Source organism: Giraffa tippelskirchi, chromosome 4, assembly GCF_054371585.1.
Source record: "Giraffa tippelskirchi isolate mGirTip1 chromosome 4, T2T-mGirTip1v1.2.pri, whole genome shotgun sequence".
NCBI lineage: Eukaryota > Metazoa > Chordata > Mammalia > Artiodactyla > Giraffidae > Giraffa > Giraffa tippelskirchi.
The window spans coordinates 184,389,214-184,413,317 of record NC_137278.1 but is presented as its reverse complement, the minus strand read 5'-3'; the positions used below and the strand labels follow the sequence as shown (position 1 = coordinate 184,413,317).

The 24,104-nt window shown below is 36.7% G+C and overlaps 1 protein-coding gene across 9 annotated transcripts in view; it reads left to right on the top strand.

The window, feature by feature from the left end:
* The window catches only part of PDE3A (phosphodiesterase 3A), a 627,104-nt gene that overhangs the window by 383,795 nt on the left and 219,205 nt on the right, over nt 1-24,104 (top strand). The window contains exons 2-3 of one of the 9 annotated variants that reach the window (XM_081592256.1): nt 15,019-15,150; nt 16,344-16,427. The exons of 7 other annotated variants lie outside the window; for them this stretch is intronic. The gene's annotated coding sequence lies outside the window, so the exon portion shown is untranslated. Of the gene's footprint in view, nt 1-15,018; nt 15,151-16,343; nt 16,428-24,104 lie in introns of those variants that run through there. One more of the 9 variants, XM_081592260.1, reaches the window with a different exon arrangement.

Here is a 24,104-nt window from a genome sequence, read left to right as displayed (position 1 = left end):
ACTTAGGATTTATAAAATGGCTTCAAGACAATGAAAGCCAGAGGTGTCCAGATGTGTGAGCTGAGCTGGTCAGGAACCCACTCATTTATTTTGTTTTGCCTTGGTTTTTTCCCCCCATTTCATAGTGTTTCACAATTTTTTCCATGCAGCTTGTGTTAGTATTTATTTTCATCAATTGGAATTATTGTTTTCGCATTTTTCCATTTTTTCAACTGATGCAACTGACAATCAACCATGTGTATTTTTCTTCCTATTGACATCATGATTGTCCACATAGTTACCAATGAGCATTATGAAATGCATAAACAAACACAAAAATAAGGAAACAAAAGTAAATCAAAACCAGTCTTCCTCTTCCGTCCCTTTCTTTACTCTGGGAGAGGACACTATATCCCTTCTTCACTGTCTTGTGTCCCAGGCACCCTTACTTTCTGTTATGCACTTTGCCTCCACTCCCCAGACATACAGCCACCCTGACTAGCCCAATCCTGACTCTGAAGTTTGCAATTTTTCTTGCTTCAGTTGATGAGACTAGCCACACCATCTGAGTAATGCATGCAACAGTGTTCATTGTCTGTGAACAAGAATTCTTAGCATTTACCTTTATAGCTTCTATTTCTCGGCGGTTATAGAGCTTTGCCAAAGTAGCCTAATCTTCAAAATTTTTTCAAAATTCATCTCTGTTTTTATTCCCATGAGACAATTCTCTCTTTTTAGAGGAATTGGCTATTTAATGCCAGAAATATCATTCTCAGTATTTAATCATATTATTTTGTCTGAAGTATCCAGGGTCTAACTGATATTTTATATTTTAGTAGCCACTTTTAGCTAATAATTCTTCAGGAACTAATCAATTCTTTGGGAGTTTCTGATGAATACAGTATTCCAAATTCAGTTACATATTCTGAATTTAAACATGGCTATCCAAAAGTGAGCTCATTTGGAGGAGAGAGAGCTCATTTAGGGGAGGGAGAGGGAGGGACTGGTAGTTTGGGGTTAGTAGATGCAACCTGGGGCTTCCAAGGTGATGCTAATGTTGAAGCATTTGTCTGCCAATGCAAGAGACACAGAAAAGAAGGGATTGATCCTGAATAGGGAAGAGTCCCTGGAGGAGGGAATGGCAACCCACTCCAGTATTCTTGCCTGGAGAATTCCATGGACTGAGGAGCCTGGTGGGCTACAGTCCATGGGGTTTCAAAGAGTTGGATACAACTGAGCACACCATACAAATGCAAACTATTACATTTAGAATGGATGAACAGCTAGGTCCTACTGTATATAGCACTGTGAACTATATCCAATCTCCTGGGATAAATGGAAAAGAATATATAAAATGAGTGTGTATGTATGTATAACTGAGTTACTTTGTTACGCACAGAAATTAGCACAACATTGTAAATCAACTATACTTTAATAAAAAAAAAATAAACTTACTGCCTGTTTCCTTTTAAGTGTATGTTTTTATTAACAATTATTTTCTTGGTCATTTTTTCTCTTCATTTAATGCCTTTTGTATTTTATTTTCATTTTAGTGCATAGGCAAGAGAAGAGAAAACAGATTCATTTTTGTCTTTTCTAGCAGTTAATACTAAATTATTAATGGAAATCCCCTACTTAACTTTCATTTGGCTGTGATCTATGGTCAGAGTAACATAGCTACTGAGCTTAGCAGTCAGCCCCTGAAAATATGAGCAGACCTTGAGGTGAACATGAAAAAGATGGCCGCCCCTGTGCCAGGGCCTTATTACCATTTTTTTTTTTTTCCTGACAGCAGGTTTTATCTTTATTAGTTATTTTTGGGTACATATATAGAAATGTATGAAAGTTAAAGGAGCAGTGTGGACAAAGAATGTTGCCTGCCATCAGCCACTGTAGCATCCAGGACAGTGCACCCTAAGGGGAGTTCAGGATGGAAAAAAATAAGATACTAACCCTAGACAGTTAAGGTATATGTCAAAGGAATAATTTCAGTAAACTCAGACTCTTGAATTTTCCTACACTTTGAAAAGCACTAAAATCATTAACTTGAGATATCTGTTGTGAGGAGCAGTAACTTTTTGATTTTTTTTTTCAACAGCAAAAACTCCTATAGATGCTGGCTGCTCCCTTACCTCTTTTGAATATTTCCTCAGAGCAATCTGAGATGCTTTCTCTCACTTATTGCCATTTTCGATTGAAAAAAAAAATGTACTGAGTATAAGTAAATGACTATAGCCATGAAAATAAGACAAATGAACCATTTGCTTTAACTTACATATATTACATATAATTGTAAGAATGTAAAGTTAATGTGTAGCTCTCCACCAGTCTCTACAGAGGAGGCGAAATAATTCATGCGTAGGTATATTACTGTTTAACTGAACTGTTTTATACACAATTGTATGTGATCTCAAGATACAGCATTTATGTAAGATTTATAGTTTAATTCCAAGTTCTGCCTCACCTATATCCAACATAGCTTTTATTCTATTGAGAAAAAGTCTGAGAGTAATGTTCACTGATTTAGATGTTGATGACAGATGGGTCTTAGGGCAGAATAATGTCCACAGCTTGGAGACATTGATTGTTAACATTTACGCTCTAATAATGAATGACCTGGATTTTTTCCACATGTTTGAGGTCTTGACGTCATGGAGGCTAAAGGATTAGGGGCTGTGGCATATTTCCCGCTGGCAGTCCATTCATTACTAAATCCCTGGTAGGAGAGTTGGAATCTGAATGACATCTGGAGGTTTCCTGTACCTAGATGTGGGGGGCTTCTGGGTTTACATTTTTTCTGTTAAGCTAAATTTGCCTTTTAGGAAGTATCACAAGTGCAGCTGATGGATTTCACATGTCACGTTAAGAAGGGCTGAAAGATGGGAAGAATTGAAAGAGAAATATTGGTTTTTATGATGTCTTTAATTGAATAGAATTAGTTAATTTGATGTTAGGTACTCATATCAAGCATTGTTTGAGCTCCATAGATTTCAGGAAGACATATTTGTTATTAATTATGATTTAAAGGTGAAGATTGAATTTTTTAATGTATCAGAAAACTATAGCAGTTATCTTTGAACATTCAGAAAGGAAGTATTCTAAAGTGTCTAGTGATGGGGCAAAACTGTTAGTAATTGAATCCCATTTTCTTCCTAAAGCCCTTTGTTCTGCAGGAAACTCTCCATGAGTGTTGAAGAAGTGATGTGGGAATGTTGCATTTGCAGGATGTAAGAGGGAAATATAAGATTTCTCTGCATTGTGACTAAGCAGAGAGTTGCGTGTGTACATTGAGCTTGAAATGTGACTTTAGACTCCAGTTCCCTATAAAATATTGTTTATATAGTCTGATCATACAGGTGTGATGAAATCCGAAGCATGTTTACTCTATTATACATTAGTAATGCCCCAAAGGAAGCTATAAGATTCCATCATTATTAAATTCTGAAGTATTAAAAGTGTAATATTAAATGTTTCTCTTTTTTGGTTCTCATCTTATCAGAAAAGCCAGTTCTCAGCATCTCTTGGGCACATTACCAAATAGGAGAAATAATAATGTTCTATTATCCTATTCAAGGATTTTTTTTGCAACCCAAGAGTAACAGTTCATAACATATTGTCTAGACCTCTATGCTAGAGAACAATTTTCCATAAGATTATAAAAAAGCCTGTAGTCAAAATTAAAATTTTAACTTTGAAGTGGGTATCCGTCCTTGAAGGGTTAGTCTACAGGTATACCAGATTTCTTTAAGTAATAGTCAGTAGTAATAAGTGGTATCAAATCCCTTTGTCATCTCACTAATGGTTATTATATAACACTCTCTTGCATATTTATTGGAAAAATATAAGGTAAAATTTAAATATTGTAGAACTATAAAATAGAGAAGTTTATGTTCCTCTGTAATCCTACTTCCCAGATAAAACTCCCATCAATATTTTAGTGCACAGTCTTAATACTACCAAAGCCACACGTACTACCTTACTAAGGAGGCAGGATTGCGTGGTGGCTGGAGATGGAGCGCAGATTCTGGAATAAAACTGCCTGGATTTGAATCCTGTCTGACCCCCTGGAAAAGAAAATGGTAACCCAGTCTGATACTCTTGCCTGGGAAATCCTGTGGACAGAGGAGTCTGGCAGGCTACAGTCCGTGGGGTTGCAAAGAATCAGACACAACTGAGTGACAGACACTCACTTCTCCTACTCTGTGAGCCAGGGTTCTGGCAGGAAAGACCCAATCAAAGTGACTGAAGACTTTGAGGAAGCGACTAGTTACGGAGATGTGGAGGGAGACAAGGAATGGTGAGGCAACCTGGGTTAGTGAAAGGGGAATGCCCTACCGCACCCCCCACCCCACCCCCACTCCCCTGGGCCAGAAAGCACAGGGAGAGAGGAAGCTGTTATTGTAATTCAGTGGCAGTAGCAGCTGTAGGAAGGGAGTTACAGAGCAGAAACTGTGGTCTCGAGGAGAGGAGAGCAGACCCTGTTGGCTCACTACATGGCAGTGAGCAGAAGAAGGGAAGGCCCTGGAGGTGGGTGTGAAGCTCCCACTTCCACCAACTTTCTCCACCTCACCTTTGAGGGTCACTCTCATCAGCTAAATCCATAGACTCAGGAGTCCATGCGTAGCCATGGGTAGAAATCAGCTTCTTTTTTTCTTCTTTTAAATCTTTGTTGAATTTGTTACAATATTGCTTCTGTTTTATGGGTTTTGATTTTTTGCCTGCAAGGCTTGTGGGATCTCAGCTCCCTGATCAGGGATCCAACCTACATCCCCTTCACTGGAAGGTGCAGTCTTAACCCGCCAGGGAAGTCCCTGAAATCAGAGGAGGAAGATGAGATGGGAATGAGGGGCAGATGGAATATTACAGACAAAAATTCTTTCTAGCTGCATGACTTGAGAAGCTGTACTGGCAGGTTACTGTGCTTCAGTTTCCTTATCAGTTCAATGGGGAAAATAATAGAACCAATAATTCAGGGTTATTGTGAGAGATAAGTGAGTTATTATAAATGAAATGTATAGATGAGTACTCCCTGGGTAGACATGGGTTAAGCAAGTATTATTAATTGCACCATCATTACTTCATGAATTCATTTTACATGGACTATTCTGAAAAACTGATTTTTTACTTTAGTAGTATATCTTGATCCTCTCTCTCTGTATGTGTATATAAATATACATACATGAAGATGATACATATACATTATACATACATATACATAAATGACCATACATAAAATACAGCCACTTCTCTCTATATACACATATGCACTGACTTTCACTCACACACTCCTGAACTCTACTTATTATTGGCTTCAGAGTATTCCATAGTATGACTATACCATTTGTTGTTTAGTTGCACAGCCATGTCTGATTCTTTGCAACCCCGTGGACTGCAGCACGCCAAGCTTCCCTGTCCATCATCTCCCAAAGTTTGCTCAAACTCATGTCCATTGAGTCGGTGCCATCCAACCATCTCATCCTCTGTCGCCCTCTTCTTCTGACTATACCATGATATGTATAAATTTTGCTGTTTTGATGGAAATTTGGACAATTTTGTTATTTCACTATTATTATGCACAATACTGTAGGAGCATTTCACCTTTGCTAATTTTAGATTCAAAAGAAGCAAGTGTGTTTTGTGCAATTGAACCATCTACATAAAATCATCTTCAGGCCACTCTGATGAGAAGGAATGTGAATGAGTGACATGAGTACAGCTGTTCCGGAAGTGGCTGAAGCCTTTCATTTTCGTAGGTCCTCACCCCATTCAACTCTATAGAGAAAGAAAAGCCTTATAGCTTCTCATGACCTTTAACTTCTATGAAGAATGACTTTTTAAATATTATTTTCTTGATGGTATAATACACTATAGTACACTCAGACCTCATATATTTTATCAAAATGTTGTAATTGTGTACACAAATTCAAAGGCAAATTTTTAATTTTGTTGATTTCACTGGATTTAGGTCAGAGAAACACAATTGTGGGTGGCAGGCTGAAATCTAATGCAATAATATGTCTTATGACCATGATACACACACACACACTATATATATGTATATATACATGCACACACACACTACATATATAGAGAGAGATATATATATATACATATATATATATATATATATTTAGAGAGAGAGAGTTTTGACCTAGAACTTTTTTATCCTTACATGACAAATAAACGTTCCCTTTACAATGGAGTACATTTTCTAAAATTTAGTTAATCAAATATGAAGAAAAAGTGACATTTATTTACTTTTCTGCTTCTAAGTGGATAGCAATACATATCATTCTGCATTGCAGTAGTTAAGAATATTTTGTCCTGTAGTGGAAAATTTAGAATGAGAAAAGATATTTTTCCACTTAGTGTTTATTAAGGATGAACTGAAGATAATTAGAACAAATGAGATTTTAAACAGCTCTGCATAAAATGTGTGTTTTAGTGGCTCTGGTGGCAAGCTGTCCTCAATACAGTCCCACTCAGTTTCATCACATAAGTGATTTAGGATGCATGAGATTATTGTAAATAAACAAATTGTATAGTATGTACAGTATGTGTTTATTCAGATACAACTTTTGTCTAAAATGTTCAATTTGAGAAAAATAGAGGGAAAGAGAATGTTTTATGAATTTCCATGCTGTATCTTTCACCCTGACTCTGCCTGATAGAAATATGTTTGCATGCTCAGTTGCTCAGTCATGTCTGACTGATTCTCTGTGACCCCGTGGACTGTAGCCTGACAGGCTCCTCTGTTCATGGGATTCTCTAGGCAAGAATATTGCAGTGGGTTGCCATGCCCTCCTCCATGGGATCTTCATGACCCAGGGATTGAACTGGCATCTCTGGCATCTCCTGTATTAGCAGGCGGATTTTTTACCAACTGTGCCACCTACTTCATGCTTACACGAGATTCTGCTGTCCTCTCCCTGCCTTCCTGCCCGTTTTGTGGCTCTTCTGTGGTCTTTAACACATACTCTGATAATCTATGTCTCTGGATTCAGATTTGAACCTTTACTGTCCTTTTTAATTTTTTTTTTAAATTTTGGTAAAAGTCACATAATATAAAACGTATATTCTAACCATTTTTAACTGTACATTTCAGTGGCACTAAGTACATTCACATTGTGCAACTTTCACCATCATCCATCTCCTTGAAAGGAGATGGTATGATCTATTTGTAGGGCATGTATTAAGTTAACCTTAAAAATGCACTCCAATATACATTGGGTGCAGACAAATACTGTTTGATTTCACTTATATGAGGTACTTAAAATAGTCAAATTCATCAAGTCAGAAAGTACATTGGTAGATGCTTGGACCAGGGGATACGGTGGTAGGGAGTGGGGATGAAGAGTCAGGCTTGAATCTTTATCCCTAGAATCTAGCATAATATCCAGCCAAACTTGAAATGCTTTCAGATTTTAGTTTACTTTCCTTTGTAACCACAAGCTCAGTGATTAGTAAGTTAGGGTAATACAGAGAAGTAAAAGAAAAAATCATTATAATCTTATGACTCTGAGATAAACAATGTTTTATGTACCTTCAATCATTTGTTGTATTTTACACAGAGGTGCAACAGTACAGAATGTTTAATTTTGAATATTCCTTTTAAATTTAAGTCTATTTCACAAGCTCTTTTTTCACGTATTAAGTGTTCAAAAACATCTTTGATGGTCGTGTGCCAGTCTACTCTACGGCTATGATATAACTTACTCTCTTAGACATTTTGTGTTGTCACCTAATTTTCCCTATTACAAATAATAGATTTTTTTAAAAAAAATCTTAAGTTGTAGATATTTTTATAAAAATATTCCTAGAAGTGGAATTATTAAGCCAAATGGTATGAACATTTTAAAACTTTCCATACATATTGCCAGATTGCTTTTCAAGAAGGTTGTACCAATTTACACTCCCACGAGAAGTGTAGGAGAGTGCCTGCTAAGTTTTTAATTGGATTTCTTTGCTAAGAAACCAAATGGACCACATTTATCTGATCATTAAAACAAAAATGAGAGCATAACTCTTCAGGCATTTCACTGTCAAGATGAAAATTTTGGTCTGTTTGGTTTCTATTATGCATTGCAGGAATTCCGCATGTTAAATTATATTGCTTTTATCCTCATTAGATCGTCAGACTACAATAATAGCTTGAATTTGAGTAATATTTTGCTGCTGTTGGTCACTCTTGATGTCTATAAAAATCAACAGAGGTTAAAAAATACTGTGCTGGGGTTCTGACCCCTTTCCTTTGGATTGGAGTCAGTGGTGAGAAGTGGGAACTGATTAAGAGTTACAGAAAACAGCTGCGCTGGACTGGCTCATGGTGCCTGCCTTGTCTGTGGGGAAGGAAGCAGGAACTGACACTGGGTACTTGATATTCTTAACTGGTGGCCGGATGCATAATGGAAGAATAAATGAAGTGATGAAGTGATAAACACACAAACCTGCTAGTATTCAAAGTGGTCCATTCACAGTTGTAGTATAGAGGGGCGACCCTCTTTACCATGGATGAAGGCGTGTTTGGCTTATCAGAATGATACTTGTTAAAATGTCTTGGCCTTCCGTCACTGTAATGGAACCAACCCCTTCCCCTTGTGTGAGCATGTGGGCATGTGTGTGCGTGCGTGCGTGCGTGCACACACACACACACAAAGCTAATCCTCAGAAATCTGACATGGCGGCTGTGATTCCTAATGTCTTTAGGTCACGTGGTGCCCTCCAGATTACCTCTGTCATCTCATGCGCCAAGTCCTTCTAGAGCCATACAGATAATTTACTTTGATTCTTTCTTTTCAGTCAGGTGTCTGTATTCAGTTGTTGGAATTCATCCAAAGTTGAGTACCTGAATTTAGGATTTAAGAAGTATGCCTTGTTTCAAAAACACAGTTTTTGATTTGCTTTGCTGTATTGGACAAAAGAAATACTGCTTCTGAACTTAAACTTCTGTCTCTCATTGAGTTGGGCTATATACTCAAAGAAGGCATTCTTCAACCACAGCTGCCAGACTTTGTATATAGGATATATATGTGTGTGTATGTATGTATATGTATGAATGTGACATATATATGTGTGTGTGTATATATATATATGTATATATATATGTATATATATGAATGTGACATGGGAGGTCAGAAGGGTTCCAGAAAATAATCATTTATCTTACTGTCTATATCCTTAATGCCATCCTTGCCACATATAAGGGGATCGGCCCAAGAAATGTTAAGAGAAGTTCCATGAAGAAGAATTATCCTTGAATTTTGTTCTCCATATTATCTGAAAGTTTCAATGTTATCATAGTTGTTTATTTTATGTGTTGAGACAGCATCTGTTCTATAATGGAAACTATAGTGTTAGATCCTTCTTCTCAGAAGGCCACCCAGGCTGCTGTAGTGGAAGCTGCCAGTGATAGTTCACTAAAGAAAATCTTATTTAGGAAACATCTTCATAAGATTAAAAACATGTGATTTTAGTATAATTGATAAAGTATTTTATACCTGCCAACCCTAGAAACATAACTTGTCTTGATTTAAATCTATATATCTATATGTATGTCTATATATATATATGATTATTTGAAATGTAATGAATTCTTTATAGTCTCTTAAATGGATGTATTTTAAGAGGCTTCTATACTTTAGTGTTGCTCGTTGACAAGTTAAAATCTTGGGCAGGTATTTCTGCTATCATGTTATATATGAAACCTAGGTTTTGCAAACTGTGCCCTAAAAACTAAACAAATAACAAAACAAAACCCAAAAAATCCAACAATAAACGACAAAAATATGACCATGAGAAAAAGAGGTGGAACAGACCACTTAGAACTTGGACAACTTTGTAACCAGAAAGCTAACAGAAAAATGGTAAATCTAAACAAACCCCTAGTGGCATTAGAGCCACAAGTTAGTACAAATAAAGAAAGAAAATAGTACATTAAGTGTAAAATTTTACCTTAATAAAAAAAAAAGGTGAGGGTAGACTGTTGGACAGAAATGAAAAGTTGTGCCTTCTTAGAAGTGGAGGCAAGGGCAAAATACATCAAGATCAGGGAAACACACATTGCTAAATTCCAAGAGAGACCCATGAATCAAAGTGAACAAAGAATGGAGTGGGAGTAAATGGGTGAGAAAGTGTCTCGTTCTGCTCATTGTGCTGGTAAACTTTGTGTTCTGCCCCTGTAAATTGGTGGCTAAACTTTAACCAGCTGGAGAAGAAAACGTCACATAAGTCATACATCTTTTGCTACCCCACTATTTACCAATTCATTGAATATGAGCCAATGAACTATACAGAACCATGTGATGTAGCAGAAAAGACTTACTAGGGTTATATGCTAAACTAAAAGAAACTGAATACAAGAAATATAACTTATGTCCTATAGTTTTCCCATTAATCCGTAGTAAGCATTTTCCACAATCTCCATTACATAGAGTGATAACTTCGCCTGTTCTATTAAAGCAAAATTTACCCTAACATCAAATAATAAAAAATCCCAAGTCTCCTAGGTTGGTGGGCACCATGGAGTTTGTGAATTAAAATATGAGGTATTCCTGATGGAAGGATATACTCTGGGACTATTTTATATATCTACATTTATTTCAAAATCAAGTTATAAGGCTTTTACTTGATTTCATCAAGTTTTATTTTTCTTTATCAGTTGGACTTCGAACCAATAGGACTGAACTTTGTTTATTTGTATATCTGATGTAGAATATCATGGTGGAAAACAATGTCTTTTTTCCTTTCTCCCTCTCTTCCTTTTAAATACAGATATGTAAAAGCAACAGCAGTAAAAAGCAAGAATGTCAAGTAAATGGTTGCCCCCTTGCATTGACGCACGCAAAAGATGGATCAAAACTCACACTTCTGTTAGATGTCTGGGTAGAAAATTGGCACACAGTTGTGTTTTGCACTTCTGGCCCTTCGGAAAGTAGAGATTAAAATCCAGCCTGTGGAGTTGGGCATGGGTTCCAATCTATGCTCTGATACCAGGATACCTTGGACATTGTCCTTAGTCTAACTGTTCCACAGACCATATTTGTTGATAGATTGCAGAGTCTACTTCTGTAGAGTTTCTGGTAAGATTGTAATAAGAAAATGTATATCAAATGCTTGGCACTATGCTTGATGTGCAGTAGCTTCTCACTGGCTGCCATGTACTTGTTTGAGATTATTCTTAGTCATCTTCGTTACTATACCATTCAATGAACCCTTACAAAATTGTTGCAGGTAAGCAATAAAAGTAAAGACTTTCATAGGCAATTACAGATTGACTATGGAATATTCCTGAAATTGTTCCTATGTCTGTTTCAGAATTTATAATTTTTAAAAATGAGATTAACTGATTTTTGGATATATAAGACAGATATAAGAGTCAATGGTAGTATTTGTATGGCTAGACTAATGCAAAAACGTACAGTTTCATGCAAATGACTTTTGTTAAACTTGTTCAGTTTAATAGAATCAAGTGGTCTATATCTTCTCTCTCTGTTTTGCTACCTTTATGTGTGTTCTTTTTCTTTAGTTATTTTATTGAGATATGATTTACATACAGTAAGGTAGACAGATCCTAAGTGTACTTTTCAATGAGTGTGACAAATGCATGCAACCTGCATATATTCTTTCTGTTCATATCATTGTTTCCTTTACCATCAGTATTAACACATAACATTTACTGAGTAATAACCAGTGTCAAGTATCTATGGAACATTTTACCCATGTATTCGTCAGTGCTCCCAACAATCCTACCTGTTTCAAACTACTGTTCTTCCCACTTTACGGATGAGAACTGAGTTTAGCATGAAGTCACTAAGGTCGCTTGCTTTGCCTAAGTCACAGAGAGCTGCCTTAGAACCTAAGCTGTACCCCTGAGCAGCATCTCTCTGTCACCTCTGTAGAAGCCCGACAACAATTTATTTTCACTCTAATTAAACTGACACAAATTCTTTTTTAAAAAAATAATTTTATTTTATTTATTTTTATTTTTGGCTTTGCTGGGTCTTTGTTGCTGCGCTGGCTTTTCTCCAGTTGCAGCAAAGGACGCTACTCTCTCAGTTGCCATGCATGGACTTCTCATTGTGGTGACTTCTCTTGTTGCAGAGCATGGGCTCAAGGGTGGGTGGGCTCAGTAGTGACAGCTGTCGAGTTCTAAAGCACAGGCTCAGTAGTGTGGTGCACAGGCTTAGTTCCTCTGTGTCAGGTGGGATCTTCCCAGTCCAGAGATTGAACTGCTGTCTCTTACATTGAAAGGCAGGTTATTTACCAATGAGCCCCCTGGGAAGCACCGACACAAATTCTTTTAGTCAAACTATTCTCAGTCATTCTGTTTTTTGAGTATATTTTAATCAAAATGAAATCCAGTATATAGAGAGACATTGAAGTGTTTTCCTGTAAGTGACGGGACCTGTTGAAAACAGAAACTATGTGTTTGTATATATGTTATATAGTAGAATGCAGCATGAACAAAATAATCTAATTAAAATTTAGTCCAATTTACTTCACTTGGAATATGTATCATCTGTTATTTTTGACTGAAGGCAAATTGCCATTGACTAGTGACAATGTATTTTGATACTCAAATAATAAGGAGCAATCTTTAATATATTGTTTTAAAGAAGAAAATGATTAATCTATTGTATTTTGAAATTTAAAATGTTTGCCCATATTGTTAAAAAAAAAATGGCCCACAATCTAAAATTGATCTAAAATTGGTCCCCCACCAATTTTCACTCAAACTTTGAATATTTTTCTGTTTGGTATGATCTAAAATTCTTTTTACCTTTCTTCTTTCAGAATTATTTTCTATATTTGTTATTTGGACTGTTCTTCAGCCAGTTTGCTAAGCAGAAGAATATAACAAAATATTAGTTCAAATGGATTTCCTCCAAGTCTTTAAAAATGCACATATTGTATGTTACTTGGAGGGCTTTTCTAACTTTTAAAAGTAAGATAGAATAATTAAGTGAGAAATGAGAAAATATTCATTGAATCAAAGATAATATTTTCTTTATCCATTGAAAGATGTCTATAGTTCTATAATCTATGTAAACTCAGTGCCAAGCCAGTGGTTTATTGTTTGAAAAGTGCTAAGTAAATTCTGTGAAATTACCTTAATGAAGGAATACATGATTTAGTATTTTAACCAGCTATGAACAATACCACTCCTCTAATTATGTATAAAATTATCTCCTCAACATTTTTATATAAACTTTGGGGTTTTTAAATGGAATAAAATTTTCTGTTTAGTTCAGTCAGTGGAAGTGGTTGCAAGTTATTCATAGAATTAAGAAATTAAATTTTACTATTCTTATTTTCCTAGAAAATTATACCAAAGGAGCATTTACAAAAATGAAACTATTTTGCAGTGATCTTAAATATTCTAAATGATTATTCCAGACTATTTTTCAGTATCTATGTTAGTTCAGTGCAATGGTAATAAAATTGAAAATGTTGTTAGATTTTTGAGAACATAATGGTAATGGAAATGACGGCATTATTGCTTTTGACGTAACAGATTTAGTGCATTAAGCTGTCATTATTCTAGTCTTATACTAAGTAATTCGCCTAACTTTAAGCGGCTCATCCTCTTACAGTATTAGAGCCTCCATTATGACTTCAGTAACCTCTGTATTTGTTAAACTTTGCAATTTGTATGGAATGAACTTTAAAAAATTAGGGAATACAAATCATTGTTCATCTATTTGTAAATGAAACTTTACAAAATAATATTAATCTAAGATTATCCTCACCTATATATTATGAGTATGTATATATGTATATATATATGTATGTGTGTATATATACATGGACTTCCCAGTAGTTCAGATGGCAAACAATCTGCCTGCAGTGCAGGAGACCTGGGTTCCATCCCTGGAGGAGGGCATGGCAACCCACTCCAGTATTCCTGCCTGGATAATCCATGAACAGAGGAGCCTGGTGAGCTACAGTCCATAGGGTCCTAAAGACTTGGACACTACTGAAGCGACTTAGCATGCATGCATGTATGTGTGTATATACATATATATGTAGGTGCATATACATATAGCTTGTGTGCATGTGTGTATATACATATAGTATATGTATATGCATGTGTGTATATGTGTATATATATGCATGCGTGCTCAGTTCCTTCAATCATGTCCAACTCTTTGTGACCGTATGGACTGTACCCCACTAGGCTCCTCTGTCCATGAATTCTTCAGGCAAGAATACTGGAGTGGGTTGCCATGACCTCTTCCAGGGGATCTTCCCAACCCAGGGATAGAACCCACATCTCCTGTACCTCCTGCATTGGAGGTGGATTCTTTACCATTGAGCTACCAGAAAAGCCCATGTATATATATACATACATATATAGATATATGTATATCTATCATATCTATCTCATGTATTTTTGTAGGAATTATTATTACGGGTTTGGCACTTGGTACTGACTAACATGACTTGCTCCATCCCCCATGTATTTTCAGTCTATAAATGGAAGTGTCTAGGAAAGAGTAAGGATCAGCTAAATTCTAATAATCACTTATATGTTTTTTTAACAATCATTTTAAAGTTTTTAGTTAAGATTGAGAGTCCTGAAATCATATAGAACATATATCTAGTTGAAAGGATGGTCTAGCTAGTTAAGTTTTGAAGGGGCCATTAGAATGGGTCCTCCTGCCTAGAAAGCCATTACTATGGATGGGGCTGTGGCTTAGTTTCTCATTTTATTCTGGTATCAATTCAAAGATCCCTTATGAACAGTGCCTTCTCTGAAGCAGCGTGCTCAAAAGTGTATGTCTATTTTCTGTCTTCCTTATCCGAGTCAGATCAGTCAGGGCCTTTTTCTGCTGTGTTCACTGTAATGTTTTCCATACCTAGAGGAGGTCTGACCAACAGAAGGCCATTAGGATGTGTCTATGGAATGAATGAATGAATTACAGAACTATAAAAGAACTTTTAACATCATCTTCTCTAATCTTTCTAGCTTCTATAAAGAAACTAAGCCTGAGATTGATTGGTTAGTTGATTTCCTCTGTATTCTTTATTCTTCCTTAGGGGTTGAGGAAAGACCAGAATCCCAACTCATTACTTCATTCTGTGACATTCTCTTCTGCCTATAAGAGGCAGTGTAAGAAAGGGTAAAAAACTGATGTTTAAGAGAAGGCATGGGTAATGTTCTAGACATAGGTAAGTTATATAGATACATTTGGATCATTCTCTATCTTAAGGTGTCATTTAGTTTGAATTTATATTTTTGAGCCTCAAGTCATATGGAATAATTGATATTTTTAAAAAACTAAGTTTTTCAGATGCATGTTTCTGAAGTGTCATGATTTTTATATCAACACATTTCCACGTGTGGTAGCTTATTTTGGATTCTAATTTTACAATAAACATAATTTTTTACCATTCTTTAGAATTTATAGACCATTGTGAGGTTCATTGTCTTTAAATTGCTGTTTTTCAAATGTAATGGAGTCTGTAATAATTTATAGTTACCATTAGAAAAGATAAAATGGTTCCTTAGCTTGGAAATTTTGGGTTAAGAAGAAAATGCTAAGACCGCTGATTGTCTTCAGAAGGCTCTTTGATTGATTCACGGTTGAAATTTAGGGATTATTCATATCAGAATCTTAGGAGAAAGTCTTTTTAACTTCCACATTATTAGCTAAGCAAAAGAAGTGCTAGTTGGATCTGAGAAAGTATTAATAGATGCCAAACTTTATAGCCCAACTGAGCTATAGTTTCCTCGTTGGCTTGTATAATTGGCTTAAGGTGATTTCTAAAATCTCCTCTTTTTCTTGGTTACTCTGTTGCCATACACATGCATATAAACGTTTGTGTACCCACAGTAACATGTGCATATACAAGCCGATTCATATACATGCAAAAAGTATTCATGTCTAACTGTGTAGAGTACATCTCAGTCTTTTAATCCCAGGTTCCTCAGCCTGGCACATCTTAGACTTTCAGTAAATGCTTCAAGAATGAATTTTAAAATATCTCTTCACTTACAAAGAAAACATATCCTTTAAGCTAATTGTATACATTTTCTATTGCTGCAAATTACTACAAACTTGATAGCATTAGTACCCATTTATTATTTTACAGATCAGTAGATCAAAATCTGATGCTGATCACACTGGGCTAAAATCCTGGTGTTGCCCAGAACTGCATACCTTTCTCTAGGTTCTGGGTAGAATCCATGCCCTTTGTTTTCTAGTTTCTAGAATCTGCCCAGTTTCCTTGGCTTATGACCCTCTTTCTCCACTTTCAAAGCTAACAAAGATAAATTGAGTCCCTCTTACATCACGTTGCTCTGACCTCTTCCATCTTGTATCTCCTACTAGTAACTGACCCTTCTGCCTCCCTTTTTTAAGGACCCTGGTGATGACATTGGGTCTTCCATATAATCTTCCTTTCCCAAGTTCCTTCATCACATCTTCAAAGTTGCTTTCTAAAAGGTAACACCTTCACTGTGAAGTATATATATTATACACTTAAAAAGACAAGGAAAGTAACGTACTAAACTTTTAAGCCAAGTGATTTGAAAGATAGAATTTTACAATTAAAAATATGATATCAAATGAATAAACCATTCTTTTTATAGCCTTTTTGAAAAAATAGATTACTTAATGTTTCACATATATGTACACAATTTGGGCTCATGGTGGCATATTAAAATAGAGTGACTTGTGAGAAACTGATGACTTTTCAAGAAGACAATTTACTTATTCAAGAAACAAAACTGTAAAATGTTTTAAACATTTTGATTCAAATCCTGAAATACTTTGTGTATTTTTATTCTTTCTTTACAAAGAATTATTAAACTTAATTTTAAACTTAAACTTGAAATTTGCATTATTAAGGACATTTATTATGATACTGGTGGTGGTTTACTTGCTAAGTCATATCCAACTCTTTGCAACCGCATGGGCATTTTAGCCTGCCAGGCTCCTCTGTCTATGGGATTTTCCAGACAATACTGGAGTGGGTTGCTAAAGATCCGCTGGAGAAGGGATTGGATACCCACTCCAGTGTTCTTGGGCTTCCCTTGTGGCTCAGCTAGTAAAGAGTCCTTCTGTAATGTAAGAGACCTGGGTTTAATCCCTGGGTTGGGAAGGTCCCCTGGAGAAGGGAAAGGCTACCCACTCCAGTATTCTGGCCTGGAGAATTCCATGGACTGTATAGTCCATGGGGTCACAAAGAGTCGGATACAACTGGATGACTTTTGGGGCTTCCCTGGTAGCTCAGTTGGTAAAGAATCTGTCTGTACTGCAGGAGATCGAGGTTCAGTTTCTGATGGGGAAGACCCCCTGGAGAAGAAAATGGCAACCCACTCTAGTATCCTTGTCTGGAAAATCCCATGGACAGAGGAGCCTGGCAGGCTACAGTCCATTGCATTGCAAAGAGTAGGACATGACTTAGCGACTAAACCACCACATTATGATACTAGAGTGTATTTGTTCACAGTTCTGCATCTCCTTTTTGGATTCCTTTTTTCCTTTATTACAGCTAGAATGTAAGATACATTTCTGTCCATATTGGGCCTTTAAGAGGTTATATAGCTAATGGAAATGCATATATATGAATTCAAGTTCTGCCTCTTCCAATATTAATTGCCGTAAGGAAAGTTGGTTAGTCTTACAGAGTTTACTTAGACTTTCTCAATTTAATTTACTAGCCTGTAAAATGGTCTAGTCTGAATACCAGGGGAGTTGCAAGAATTCAATGACATAAGGAATGTGAAAGTTTATGGTATAGGGCCTGGTCTATGTTAAGTGACCAATGAGTGCTTTGCTTTTCTTGTTCTGTTAACTAGAAATTAAGTTTCAGGCTTACAGCTTCTAAATTTATAATTCCAGCTTGGAGGCCTCCGTTGAATTCCAGACTTATACATCCAACAGCAGTAAATGACCTCTTGACTTAGATATCTAAACAAATCTCAAATTCCATGTTTCCCAAATAAAACTCCTAATAGTCTCCTTTAAATCTGCTCCATCTTCAGCCTTCCTAGTCCCAGCCTTCCAGGGCTTCCTAGGTGGCACTATTGGTAAAGAACCCGCCTGCCAATGCAGGAGACATAAGAGACCTAGGTTCAATCCCTGGGTTGGGAAGATCCCCTGGAGGAGCGCATGGCAACCCACTCCAGTATTCTTGCCTGGAGAATTTCATGGACAGAGGAGCCTGGAGGGCTATAGTCTATTGGGTCACAAAGAGTCAGTCATGACTGAAGCAATTTGCACGCACACACACACGCCAATTTTCCAGGTGCTCTGTCAAAGATCCTGGGAACGTGGGGAGGGGCTCTTTGATTCATCTTATTCTCTTACACATCAATCCCAATCCACTACCAAGTCCAGTTGCTGAAGAATCCAGAATCTGACTACTTCTCACCACCTTTTCCGCTGCAACGATTGTGTAGCAAATATCATTCCTAGTCCCGACTACTACTGAAGCCTCTCAGCGCTTATTGTGGATTCACGGTAGAGTATCAATCAGTCAGTCAATGTTGCTCCTCTGTGTGAAGCCCTTCAACAATGACTCCTCGTGTCAGAGTAAAAGTTTTAGATCTTACAACCACACTCAGGGTCCTAGGCAGTTGGTCTTCTTTATCTTTGTCATTACATCATCTCTTATTTACAAGGGTTTCTCTGGTGGCTCAGATGGTAAAGCGTCTCCCTGCAATGCAGGAGACTCGGGTTCAATCCCTGGGTTGGGAAGATCCCCTGGAGAAGGAAATGGCAACCCACTCCAGTACTCTTGCCTGGAAAATTCCATGGAAGGAGGAGCCTGGTAGGCTACAGTCCATGTGGTCGCAAAGAGTCAGACATGACTGAGTGACTTCACTTTTACTTTCTTTTCACTTTCATATCTTATTACCTTTCTCCCCACTTACTCTGCTTGAGCTACACTTGTTCTTACTATCCTTTATGCATCCCCACTGAGGGTATTTGCATGGACTCTTCTCTCAGCCTGCAGCACTTGCTTTTTATTTTATATTGCGGTATCGCCAGTTAACAATGTTGTGCTAGTTTCATGTGGACAGCAAAGGGACTCAAGGGATACATATATATGTATCTACTCTTCCCCAAACTCCCCTCTCACCCAATGTCACATTACACTGAGCAGAGTTCCCTGTGCTGTACAGTGGGAACTTGCTTTTTGAGATATCCTCAAGGCTCATTTCCTCCATGCCTGTGTCTTCAAGTCATGAATCCAGTGTTGCCTTTCTAACATACAGTTTTAGCCCGACCAGTCCCTCCGTTTCAAACGGAAGCCTCCACCACTTGTACTGCCAATCCTCGTTATCCTATTCTCTCTTTCTCCACGAGCACTTATCATCTTCACGTACATGGTAGAACTTATTCATTACATTCATTCTTCACTCTCTGTCCCTTTGACTGGAAAGCATGATTGTGGAGCTGCGTTTTTTAAAATTTTGTTCACTGATATTTCTCAAGCTTCTAGAATGGTGTCTGACACATAATAGATGCTCAATAAATACAGGTGGAAGGGTAGCAATAATTAGATCAGAAAAATGCCCTGTTAGATTTGTTTACATTTTATCCCATACTATTTATTTAAAAAGAACCCATTTAGACAGAAGAGCAGTGAGAGTATTCTATGTGCATTTTGGAAAACACTTGGAAAGCCGCATAGATTAAGTAGTTAAGATAAAGGTGGTGCTTTTGAAATTGCACTGCCTTGGATTGACTGCTGTTACTGCCACATAAAAAGTTCATTGGGATCATCAGCTTTCTGATTCTTGTATCAACCTCAGTTTAGTTCAGTTCTTATTTTATGCTTTGTGGTAGCAAGCACAACCATACAAATCCAGAGTAACAGTGTGTGTATCCAGGAACTTACTGGCTGTGTTCCCAGAAAAGTTACTAAACCTCTCTGGGCTTTGGTTCCTATATCTGGGAAACTACTACACAGAGTCGCCATAAGGATTAGATGAGGTATAATATATGCAAAGCATTTGGAAATATGCATGGCATATAGATTTTGACATTATTATTATTCAGTTCCGTTCAGTCGCTCAGTCCTGTCTGACTCTTTGCAACCCCATGAACTGCAGCACTGCACTCTTCCCTGTCCATCACCAACTCCCGGAGTTTGCTCAGACTCATGTCATCGAGTCGGTGATGCCATCCAACCACATCCTCTGTCGTCCCCTTCTCCTCCTGCCTTCAATCTTTCCCAGCATCAGAGTCTTTTCAAATGATTCGGTTCTTCACATCAGGTGGCCAAACGATTGGAGTTTCAGCTTCAGCATCAGTCCTTCCAGTGGGTATTCAGGACTGATTTCCTTTAGGATGAACTGGTTGGATCTCCTTGCAGTTCAAGGGACTACCAAGAGTCTTCTCCAGCACCACAGTTCAAAAGCATCAATTCTTTGGCACTCAGCTTTCTTTATAGTCCAACTCTCATATCCATACATGACCACTGGAAAAACCATAACTTTGACTATATGGATCTTTGTTGGCAAAGTAATGTCTCTGCTTTTTAATATGCTGTCTAGGTTGGTCATAACTTTTCTTCCAAAAAGCAAGCGTCTTTTAATTTCATGGCTGCAGTCACCATCTGCAGTGATTTTGGAGCCACCCCAAAAAAGTGTCTCACTGTTTCCATTTTTTCCCCATCTATTTGCCATGAAGTGATGGGACCAGTTGCCATGATCTTAGTTTTCTGAATGTTGAGTTTTAAGCCAAATTTTTCACTCTCCTCTTTCACTTACATCAAGAGGTTCTTTAGTCCTCTTCACTTTCTGCTGTAAGGGTGGTATCATCTGCATATCTGAGGTTATTGATATTTCTCCCACAACCTTGATCCTAGCTTGATGTACTTGATGTACTCCTTTCCCAATTTGGAACCAGTCTGTCATTCCATGTCCAGTTCTAACTGTTGCTTCCTGACCTACATACAGATTTCTCAAGAGGCAGATCAGGTGGTCTAGTATTCCCCTCTCTTGAAGAATTTTCCAGAATTTCTGTGGTCCACACAGTCAAAGGCTTTGGCATTCAATAAAGCAGAAAGTGAAAGTGAAAGTGAAGTCGTGTCCAACTCTTGGCGACCCCATGGACTGTAGCCTGCCAGTCTCCTCCATCCATGGGATTTTCCAGGCAAGAGTACTGAAGTGGGTTGCCATTTCCTTCTCCAGGGGATCTTCTTGACCCAGGGATCAAACCCAGGTTTCAGGGATCGAACCCAGGTTTTCCACCTTGCTGGCAGACACTTTACCCTCTGAGCCGCCAGGGAAGCTTAATAAATCAGAAGTAGATATTTTTGGGGGACTCTCTTGCTCTTTTGATGATCCAACTTATGTTGACAGTTTGATCTCTGAAATCTGTATCAACCTGAATAACTACAAATACTCAGCCAAGTAGTTGATACCCCCCCACCCCCCAAAAATCTTGATTTTAAAAATATTTTTGCCCTGTACTTGTTTCTCCTAAGCATCCCCAATTCATAAATGTAGACATTCAGTTGAAGCCATCTTTTCAAGATAAGGAAATACAGCTCCAACTGAAAACATAAAGTTCCATCATAATTTATCTACATATGTCTTTCTCCTATATACCCAGCATTTTTTTTATTCATTTCATGTTAGTACATACGTATTCTGTCACCAGATCTTGAATTGCCCTTCTTATGTTGGATTTGTGACATCGTGCGTCATCAAGAGCTGTTCTCAAAAACACAGATTCAATTACGTCTAACAAACAGGCCAAATATCTAATCTGCCACCATTAAAGCTATATTAACCTGCTTTTATCCAGTGGGGGCTTGAATAGCAGAGTAAGGCCACATCTGTGTCCACAGCTGCTTCCTTTTAGGCAAGAACCATAGCATAATATTTGGGACAAGGGCCTTTGAAAGAATCTGTACGTAAAGCATAATTTTAGGTATCAGGCAAAGCCTGTGTTTACTGTTCTTGGCCTCAAGTTAACCATCTGTTTCCCCACTCACAGAGAGTCCACTTTGTCTTTTTTGGGTTCCTGCTGCATACCCTTCTGTTTCAGTCATTAAAAACCTATTTTCCAGAGGTTTTCATTTATGTCTTAGTGTGAAGTATTTATCCTGGAAGTATTTGCTTTTATAGCTTAATTTTCAACTAAATGAATAGTTTTCTTTTTTTTTCCGTTAAAAAGTTGGATATGAGTAAGTTGGTAGGAGAACTATTATGAGAGGGAATTGTGATAATTTCAGGAGGTATTTCAGCCTAATCCATTGTTTTATAGTGTCTGATCCTGAACTTACAATTTTATATCTTCTGGTTATTTTGTTACTAGATGGCACTTAATGTTTTCCTTGGTTATAAAACGTCTTGACTTTTTTTGGTGCAGCTTCAAAAATCTAGAAATGAATGAAATGATCAAATTTATATATAATGATGGCTTTTCTAGCAGCCACTAGTATAACGGCGCTCTTAAGTCACAGTTACTAGAGTTGGAAGCTGTGTTTGAATTACTTACAAATTTGATAGGTAAAGAAAGAATAGTTCATTTATTTAATTCATATTTATTTTATGACTTTTATAGCTGAATATTTTATGTTTAACAGCCATTTGTTGTTTCTTGTGAAATATGTTCTCATTAACATTTTAAGTATTAATAATATTTACATATTCTATGTGATTATTATAGAGTAGTGCTTGCCTTATATATTTATTTAATGTATTTTTGAAATGTAAATGTTTTACCATTTTATATTTAGACATTATCTTTGTATTTTAAAAATTCTTAAAGACTCTATCTTCATTCAGACAACAACGAATTAATTATCATTTTCTTCTAAATTTTTGGGTTTGATTTGAAATAGAGTTTTAGAACATTTTTGGAATTCAGTTATGTGAATGGTAATTTCCATGAAAATAAGCTAATTGTGGGTTTTTTCTAAGTTGTGATACAGAATTTCCAGCAAATTTAGTTGAATAATGTACATGCCTTTTCTGTTGGTTTATTAAGATATTAGATCAATTAAATGATCAATCTAAGATATTAGATCAATTAAATATAAATTATAAAGAACATATTGGAATTAGAAGACTAGGTAGAAATTATACTGTGTTAGTGATAGAAGCCAGATAATAGTGGAGAGAGAAGTAGATTGGAGGTGAGGACATGGAGAAATATAACTTAGATTATTTTTTGTTCAAGGTGCTGGATAATGAGAAATACAAAAAGAAAAATAGCGAAGGAAGGTGATTTGGAGATAAAAATCTATATTTATGAATAGAAGGGAGAGACTTGAGCATGTTTGCCAAAAGGAAAGTTGAGATGGAAAGATCTATAGCATAGGATGGTTCAGGCAAAGCACTGGTAGAATTAGACCTGAAGAAGCAGGAAGAGGGAATCTAACCCCTAGATGGATCTGTTAACAGTGGCTGAAGACAAGCGCTGTTTCCATTGAGTTAGGAAGTAGACAATAGAGATGGATATGGTGCATGTGTATTGGTAGGAAGGAGGGTCTGAAATTGAGGCAATTTCTATAATATGACTTTTATATGTTCCATAAAATAAGAAGGAAAGCATGCTCAGAGTATGAAGAGGAGGGTGATAGATGTTATTTATGTCTGGATTTTTTCATGCATTTATTCAGTAAATACTTATTCAATGTTGCCATGTGTAAAGCCTTGGGCTAGGACCCAGAAATCCTTTAATGAGTTTAATTATGGAATACAGTATCTGGGAGATTAGAGCACATTTTAAGCTAAACAAAAGTACTGTCTAGAAATTTTTGAGTCCATTAGGCCCACATCTACCATTATCAATGCTTAGTAAATGAGGATATTGCTTTGTAAATTTCAATTCCATCACATTAGGTAGTGATCTGCTGTCCTAAGAGTGAGTAATGGAAAATTCAGAAGTGCCAGATTCCAAATAAATTGTTTAGGAGGGAAGAAATATTATTTATTTAGGAAACATCTATCATGATATAAAAATATCCATTCAATAATATAGCATTATTCATAGTAAGGGTCACCAGATTCTTATTCATTTTTAGTTTTTTAAGTTTTTTTGGAATAAATATGATGTTTTTTTCCCCAGAATAATTATATAGGGTCATTTCCATCTTACCAAAGGATATTTTTGAAGCTCTGTTCATCTCCTTCTTATTAATTTCTCTTTTTA